We start from the raw sequence: 7,486 nt of genomic DNA, 5'->3' as shown, positions 1-7,486 counted from the left end.
ACCACTCCAGGAACCAGTCAGGCGGCACTGGCACCACGTTCAGATGGTGCTTTTTATGTGCTACTGGCCCAGGAGCCAGTTGGGGGCGGGGTGGTGGTGGTGGGGGGGTTGAGCTGGCATCAACCATGTTAGGATGGTGCTTTTTACATGCCACCAGCACAGGGAGCCAGTCAGGCGGCACTGGCATTGAACACAACTTCAATTTCCATTTTTGATTGAGAGAGAGAGAGAGAGAGAGAGAGAGAGATAACAGGGTAATGCTGTTAGTGGGAGAGAGGTGAGGAAGGTAAAGGAAGAGGGTGAAATAAAATGGAAAATGACAAATTACAATAAAAAGTAGATTACACTGAGGAGGTTTAATTTTCCATAATAGATTTATGCTTGTAAAAAGGTTTAAAAGTTCATGGACATAGATTAAGGATATGTGGATAGAGAAGTAGATACAAAAATAGATAGGCAGGTTGATAGATGGGTGGTAGACAGAGATAGGCTGACAGATTGATAAATAGTTTACCCTACATGTGGTGTCTGACCTGTAGAGAGCCTTGTTGCTGGGTGTTATTGTTTATTTCATTAGCTCTTTCAAAATCAATGATTTTATGTGTGTGCACACAGTGTTACTGATGCACACACACACACACACACACACACACATAATATACATACATATATATATGTATGTATAAGTAACACTGTCTGCTTTCCATGGTTGTTACTGGTCTCCAACGCAGGTCAAATGTCAATGAAGATGTTATGCGTTAATTTAATGTGTTAAACTCTTATTTTTATTAATGTATATTGAATTATACATAGATATATATATACAAGATTTACACAGATGAGTTAGAACTTGTGGTCTCCTCGTGGACCTTTTCATTGGATACTAAAGTGTCCCCACCCCTGGTATAGATATATGAATGCATGCACATGCACCTGTTTGTATTCATATTGGGAATGAATGTGGCTGTTTAGCTGCTGTCACCACTAGGTCGGCACATTCCAGCCATGATGAATCCTTATTTTCAGACAACACATCAAAGACTCTCCCCCTTTCAACACACAGTAGGGTGTGATTTGAGGGAGATTTGGCTGCTATTTCTAGCAGGTCGATCTACCACTCGTATTACTTTGCTAACTAGATAACAATAACCGTGTTGATTAATGTTATAGCTGTTTGTTCAATGAATTCCGGAATGTTTGTTGTCAATGTTTATGTCAGTGACCCTTCATCCTTGTGATTTTAACGTATCTTTGTATCTTCAGATTTGTTTACTATTTTGTCAGGAAATATCTTTCCTGCAAAGGTAGGGGTAGTGGTGATGTTTTGGTCTATAATATATATATATATATATATATACATATATATATCTGTTTCCATAAGCTGGCTGCTTCCTATAGTTCTCTTGGAAGAAGTTGTTTATTTTTATATCATGCAGTACAAGACAGTTGCTATTTTCAGTTTATTTATTCTTGTAATAGTCCTGTATTAGTTGTAAATATAGAAAAGTATCAATTTCAACATAAGCCTAAATACTTTAGTTCATTTAACATAGCTTCAGAGGGTTTCCTTTTTCCATGTGTTTGTATTTTTATGGATGTATTACAACATCCAGTTCATTCCAGATAAATTTCTTTTCATTAGAGAATATCCATTTAGTGTTCTTCTTTTTTGTGTTTATTTCACATCAAGCAAAAAAATATGTTAATTTCTACCATATTTTCCGACATAGAAGTCGACATAGTATATAGTGTAAACATTCAGACATCCATCATCATCTTTCCAAATCCTGCTGCATTTCCCATGGAATTTTTGGTTCTCCAAAGTTGTCATGGTGTATGATTTAACCTGCCTTTCTCAGCTGTAAATTTTGGTTTGAAAAATTTGACTTGTACACTGGAAAATACAGTATTATAATTTTCTTTCTTTTAAGATAGGTGCAGTCATGACCGTGTGGTCAGAAGCTTGCTTCCCAACCACGTCTTGGGTTCAGTTCCATTGCACTGCACTTTGAGCGAATGTCTTCTATTATGGCCTTGGGCTGACCAAAGCCTCATGTGTGGATTTGGTAGAAACTGAAAGAAGCCTGTCATGTGTATGCATGCATGTGTATGTGTGTGTAATATATATATTCGACATGATAGATCGCTGACCACTACATTTATATTTTTTTTCTCCTTGTTTCTCTCCTTATTTCTTTGTGTTCCTTTCAGTTGAAGAGCGTAGGCTCGAAATGTCAAAGACTTTCTCTATTCCCGAGCGTTAAACTAATACATCCATTTGTTGTTTACACCACTCTCTGAGTGGTTGGCGTTAGGAAGGGCATCCAGCTGTAGAAACTCTGCCAAATCAGACTGGAGCCTGGTGTTGCCATCCGGTTTCACCAGTCCTCAGTCAAATCGTCCAACCCATGCTAGCATGGAAAGCGGACGTTAAACGATGATGATGATGATGATGATGACCACCTGTCTACCTCTCTCTTTCTACCATTGTCTATGCCTCTGTTTCTCTTTCTGTCTCTCTGTATGTCTGTCTTCCTGTATGTCTGTCTCTCCCTCTCTCCCCCTCTCTCTCTATCTTTCTGTGTGACTGTCTACCTCTCTGCTATTATGTATGCCTGTCTGTATTTCTTTCTTTACCTCTCTTTCTCTCTCTCTGTCTATCTTCCTGTATGTCTGTTTGTCTCTCTCTCTCTCTCTCCTCACTCTGTCTTTCTGTGTGAGTGGTTATCTCTCTCTTTCTACCATTGCCTATGCCTCTCTGTTTCTATCTCTCTCTCTCTCTCTCTCCCCCCTTTTTTTGTCTTTATTTTCTCCTCTCTGGGGGCATTTCTCTGACTGACTGACTGACTGTCTGTCTGTTTGTTTAACAAAACACTCTGCAGTAGATGGTGTCGTTGACCCCCCCCCCCATAATCATCTCCATGTCCCTCTACCCTTGCACATCCACATCTGTTGGCTGTTGTATATATTTACAGACTGTTTCTTAATTATGTGATGATGATGATGTTGCTGTTAGCCCTTTTGCTGCTATGATTATAACAAAAATAAACGTGGTCGATGCCAGTGCTGCCTGACTGCCTCCTGAGCCAGTGGCATGTGATAGGCACCCACTACACTCTCGGAGTGGTTGGCATTAGGAAGGGCATCCAGGTATCTTACCAGATCAGATTGGAGCCTGGTGCAGCCTCTTGGCTTTCCAGTCCTCAGTCAAACCGTCCAACCCATGCCAACATGGAAAGTGGATGTTAAACAATGATGATGATGATGATGATGGTGTGTGTGTGTGTGTGTGTGTGTGTGTATATATATATATATATATATATATATATATACATATATATATATATACATGCAAATATCATCATCATCATTTAACATCCATTGTCCATTCTGGCATGGGTTGGACGGTTTGACCAGAGCTGCAGAGCTGCACCAGACTCCAGTCTGATTTGGCATGGTTTCCACGGTTGGATGCCCTTCTTAATACCAACCACTTTACAGGGTATCCTGGGTGATTTTATGTAGCACTGCACGATATGTATGTATGTATATGTAATGTATATTTGTGTTTTGCTGTAGCCTTTTGGAGACATCACATGATGGTTGTACATCTGCATTGTCATCAAACAAATGAGGTTGTTTGTTTCCAGTATTCTGTGAAAAAATGTCTGGCCTTGGGGCTATATTACCTTGCTTGGTTGGAAGCAGGTGGGGGTTGGTGACAGGAAGGGCATCAGGTCATAGAAAATCTATCTCAACAAATTCAGTCTGACCCACGCAAGCATGGAGAAGTGAATGTTAAATGATGATGGTGAGCTAATGAAGATATAAAATAACATCTGTAAAATAAGACAAGGTTTTTGAGGTGAAGCGAGTTCTGATGATTTGGGGAGGAGACTTCCTTCAGACATCTTTACTTATGTCTCTTTTCATGACATAAAAAACTTTCCTCAATTATATAAATTTCATTAATCGTCTTGTACCACTATCATGGCTTTTTTTTCACCTGGCTGAGAGCCTCTATATCAGGGATGGGCAATCTTTTTAGAGAAATGGGACACTTGAAGCATGGTTCATCTGGCAGGTCACACTACTAAAAAAATCCAAAAAACTGAAGGTAATTTTTGTTAGGTGTGCCATTTAGAAAGCCTTGCAGGTCACAGTTTGCTCATGACTGCTTTATATGGTCTTTTGGTCAGCTGGAAATAGCAGTCAAACCTCTCTCAAAATACACTCTACTCTCATGAAAAAGAGACACATTAGATAATGTAGCCTTAGATATGCACTACCAAAGAGGACAGGGTGGTCATGACTTGTATGCCTTTAATCATCTTTTTTTTTTCTTTTTTAAATCAGGATTAATCTGGAGCTAGGACAGATAATTTTTTTGCAGGTTATAATCCACAGCTGCCCTTAAAATTTTTTTCAAAGTTTGTTAATCTTGATATAAAAATCTCTCAATTTTTACACCTGTAATCCATGTGAGCAATGATGTGTGCATCCATGCACATATATCTGCATGTGTGAAGTCCTTGATATATGCAACTTTTGATTTCCTGAAAGCCATTGCATGACTGAAACCTAAATTTAAGATCCATAACTGTGGTGTGTTCCACAATTATAAAATAAAGCTGCAAGAATTTTTGCTGAGGAATTTTGAGGAATGTTTTAGATAATAATTTATAGTCTTGGCAGAAAGACAACATATAGTTGATAGAGTAGTAATCAACTACAGTCTCACTTGTAGTTTGACCTTGGAAGGATGAAAAGTAAAGTTAAGACCTCGGCTGAATTTGAACTTGAAACTTAAAAGAAAGTAAATACTTTAAGTCAGTGCTTCTCAAACTATCTGATGTGGCATACCAGCAGTTTTTTTTTAACCACTGTGCAGGGACCGGTAATATTTCTTAGTAATATTAATTTATACCGGAAACAATATATATAATGAATATAATAAAAGTTGACAACTTTTTTATTTTATATTTTATTTTGTAGACAAATAATACAATTTTACATAAGCATTTTATAATGTTTCTTACTTTTCTGGAAACTCACCATCTACCAGCAGTTGATGGCTTGTGGACTGGCACCAGTCCATGGACCCCCACTTTGTGTAGCACTGTTGTAAGGTATTATGTCCACTAGTCTACTGATTCTGCCAATCTACCAAGATAATTTAAATAGCAAAGATCAATCTGTTAGCATGCCAGATAAAATGCTTAGTGTCATTTCATCTGTTCTATGTTCTGAGTTCAAATTCTGCCAAGGCTTTGGCTTTCATAATTTTGAGGTTGATGAAATAAGTACCAGTCAAGTACTGGGGTTGATATAATCGACTAGCTCCCTCCCTGCCAAATTTTAGGCCTTGTCCCTATAAGAGAAAGGATTGTTGTTATTATTATTATAAAAAATGAAAATAAAATATAATCTTTATTTACCCAAATACTCATTAGTTGAGAGAAAGTAAATATAATTGTTACTTTAAAATATCATATTTACCAGTGTATAAGACGCACTTTTTAAATTTTTAAATGTATGAAAAAAGTTATCCTGCATCTAATGTGACTGTATTATGGACGAGACTGTCATAGACTATGGAACAACATTAGTATAAGTATGCCAGGTACAACACCTTCAAGAAACACTTATCATCTGCCTGGTGGCTATTTGCAATGAGTGGATGACAACAAAATCATAGCAGTGGTGCATCACTTTGGTACCTGGTCATTGTAAACCACTTATATGAATTTTACATCCTGTATGGCAGTTCTGTTGACCAAAGTATAAACAGCTATACAGTTGGGTTGAAAGAAGATGAATTTCAAATATGGTGTCTCCCCATAATGTAGTTTATTTGCAATAAATTTATGGTTTCATATGTTATTCTAATGTACTGTCACCTTGTATTTACATGCACAGAATCACACATTTACTCTTACAAGTCCTTCAAAATATGTTTTAACAAGTGTATGGTGAAACATACTAAATTTGAATTACCACAAAATATCCTTGTGAAACAGAAATGTATCTTATGTTAGAGTGCATGTTGTGTGTGGGCAAATACAGTGATTTATATTAAGTGAAAATACACTTCCTTTAAGATACCATTAATTTGATGTCACTGTATTATATTTTCTTAAAGTGTATATGCATAAGTATATATATGACATGCATGTGAGAAGAACACTGGCAAGACATGCAACATGATGGAAACTTAATTGTCAATAGTGGAAGACATAAAATAGAGCTATAAGAGGAAATGTAATTATATTAAAAGAACATGCATTTATAAAGCAATGAAATATTAGCACTAAATACTACCAATAAATTCTGATGTATGTGTGTATATATATATATATATATACACACACACACACATGCACACTTCAATGCATTTTTAAATACTATTAGTATTTGCTACTAAATCTGATATCTTAGTAAGTACTGTTATCTTAATTACATTTATGTGTAGTGAAAAACTGAGCCCATCTTATTCACATTATTGTTACCCTTTTGATGCAGACTAAACTAAAGAAGTATATTGTTTGTTTATATAAAACATGTAGTTGTATTATCAAATATTGTTATATACAAATTGAAAATGAAGTGAAGCAAGCCGATATGTAGATATTTAATAGCAATGTAATCTTAGTATTACTCGTGTTTGAGCACTGGGCATACCTATACAAATGTGCCCCATTTTTTTTTATATTTGCATATTAAACTCTGAAATAATCGTAATCTACACACAATGAAAGGTATTTATAGAACATTTCATCAAAATTATCCATTTTCTAAAAGTTATGTAGAAACAAAGCTGACATGTGTGAATTTTCTGAAACTTTTCTCCATATCCACAGAAAAATTTATTTGGAAACAATAAATTCTTATCAGAATCTACACCATTTGAAGTGTATTTGTAGAAAATTTCACTGAAGAATATCCATTTTTCTGGAAGTTATGGGGAAAGTTATGGGGCACACATATGTAGGTATGCCAAGCAATGAAATATTGATCCTTAGACACTGCTGAAGCATGCAACAGTTGGAAGTGTAAAGTTTAAAGCAGACAGCTGCATGATGAAATATTGCAAGATATTTGTTAACAGAATGTGCATTTAATATTTAGGAAAAAACCAAAACAAAAACCGATGAACAAATGAAGAATATTAACTGTAAAAAAGAGAAAATGAAACATAAGCTTTTGTGGAAGTTGAAGAGATATTCAAACTTGCAATGTTTGCCAAATAGGAATTCAAATGCGAGATTGCTTGTGATTGCACATGTTAATAAACTGTAGTCTGATCATGAACACTTCCCTCTGGCCAGGGCCAGTATATCATTGTGCGTGCATTACTGGAAATCCATAATAAACATGTATTTTTAAAAAATTATATCAAAGATATATAATTTCTCATGTTACCTGCTCAGAACCTTTGTTTCCATTTGACACCTTTTTTTTAAATTAATAAAAAAAAAAAAAAAAA

General features: G+C 35.9%; 1 protein-coding gene across 3 annotated transcripts in view; it reads left to right on the top strand.

Moving 5' to 3' along the window:
* LOC106881028 (ubiquitin conjugation factor E4 B) overlaps positions 1-7,486 on the top strand; it is a 79,234-nt gene that overhangs the window by 30,171 nt on the left and 41,577 nt on the right. The window lies entirely within an intron of this gene.

Source organism: Octopus bimaculoides, chromosome 12 (genome assembly GCF_001194135.2).
Source record: "Octopus bimaculoides isolate UCB-OBI-ISO-001 chromosome 12, ASM119413v2, whole genome shotgun sequence".
Classification (NCBI taxonomy): domain Eukaryota; kingdom Metazoa; phylum Mollusca; class Cephalopoda; order Octopoda; family Octopodidae; genus Octopus; species Octopus bimaculoides.
Note: the sequence above shows the minus strand (reverse complement) of the source record. Positions and strands in the feature narration are given on the sequence as shown.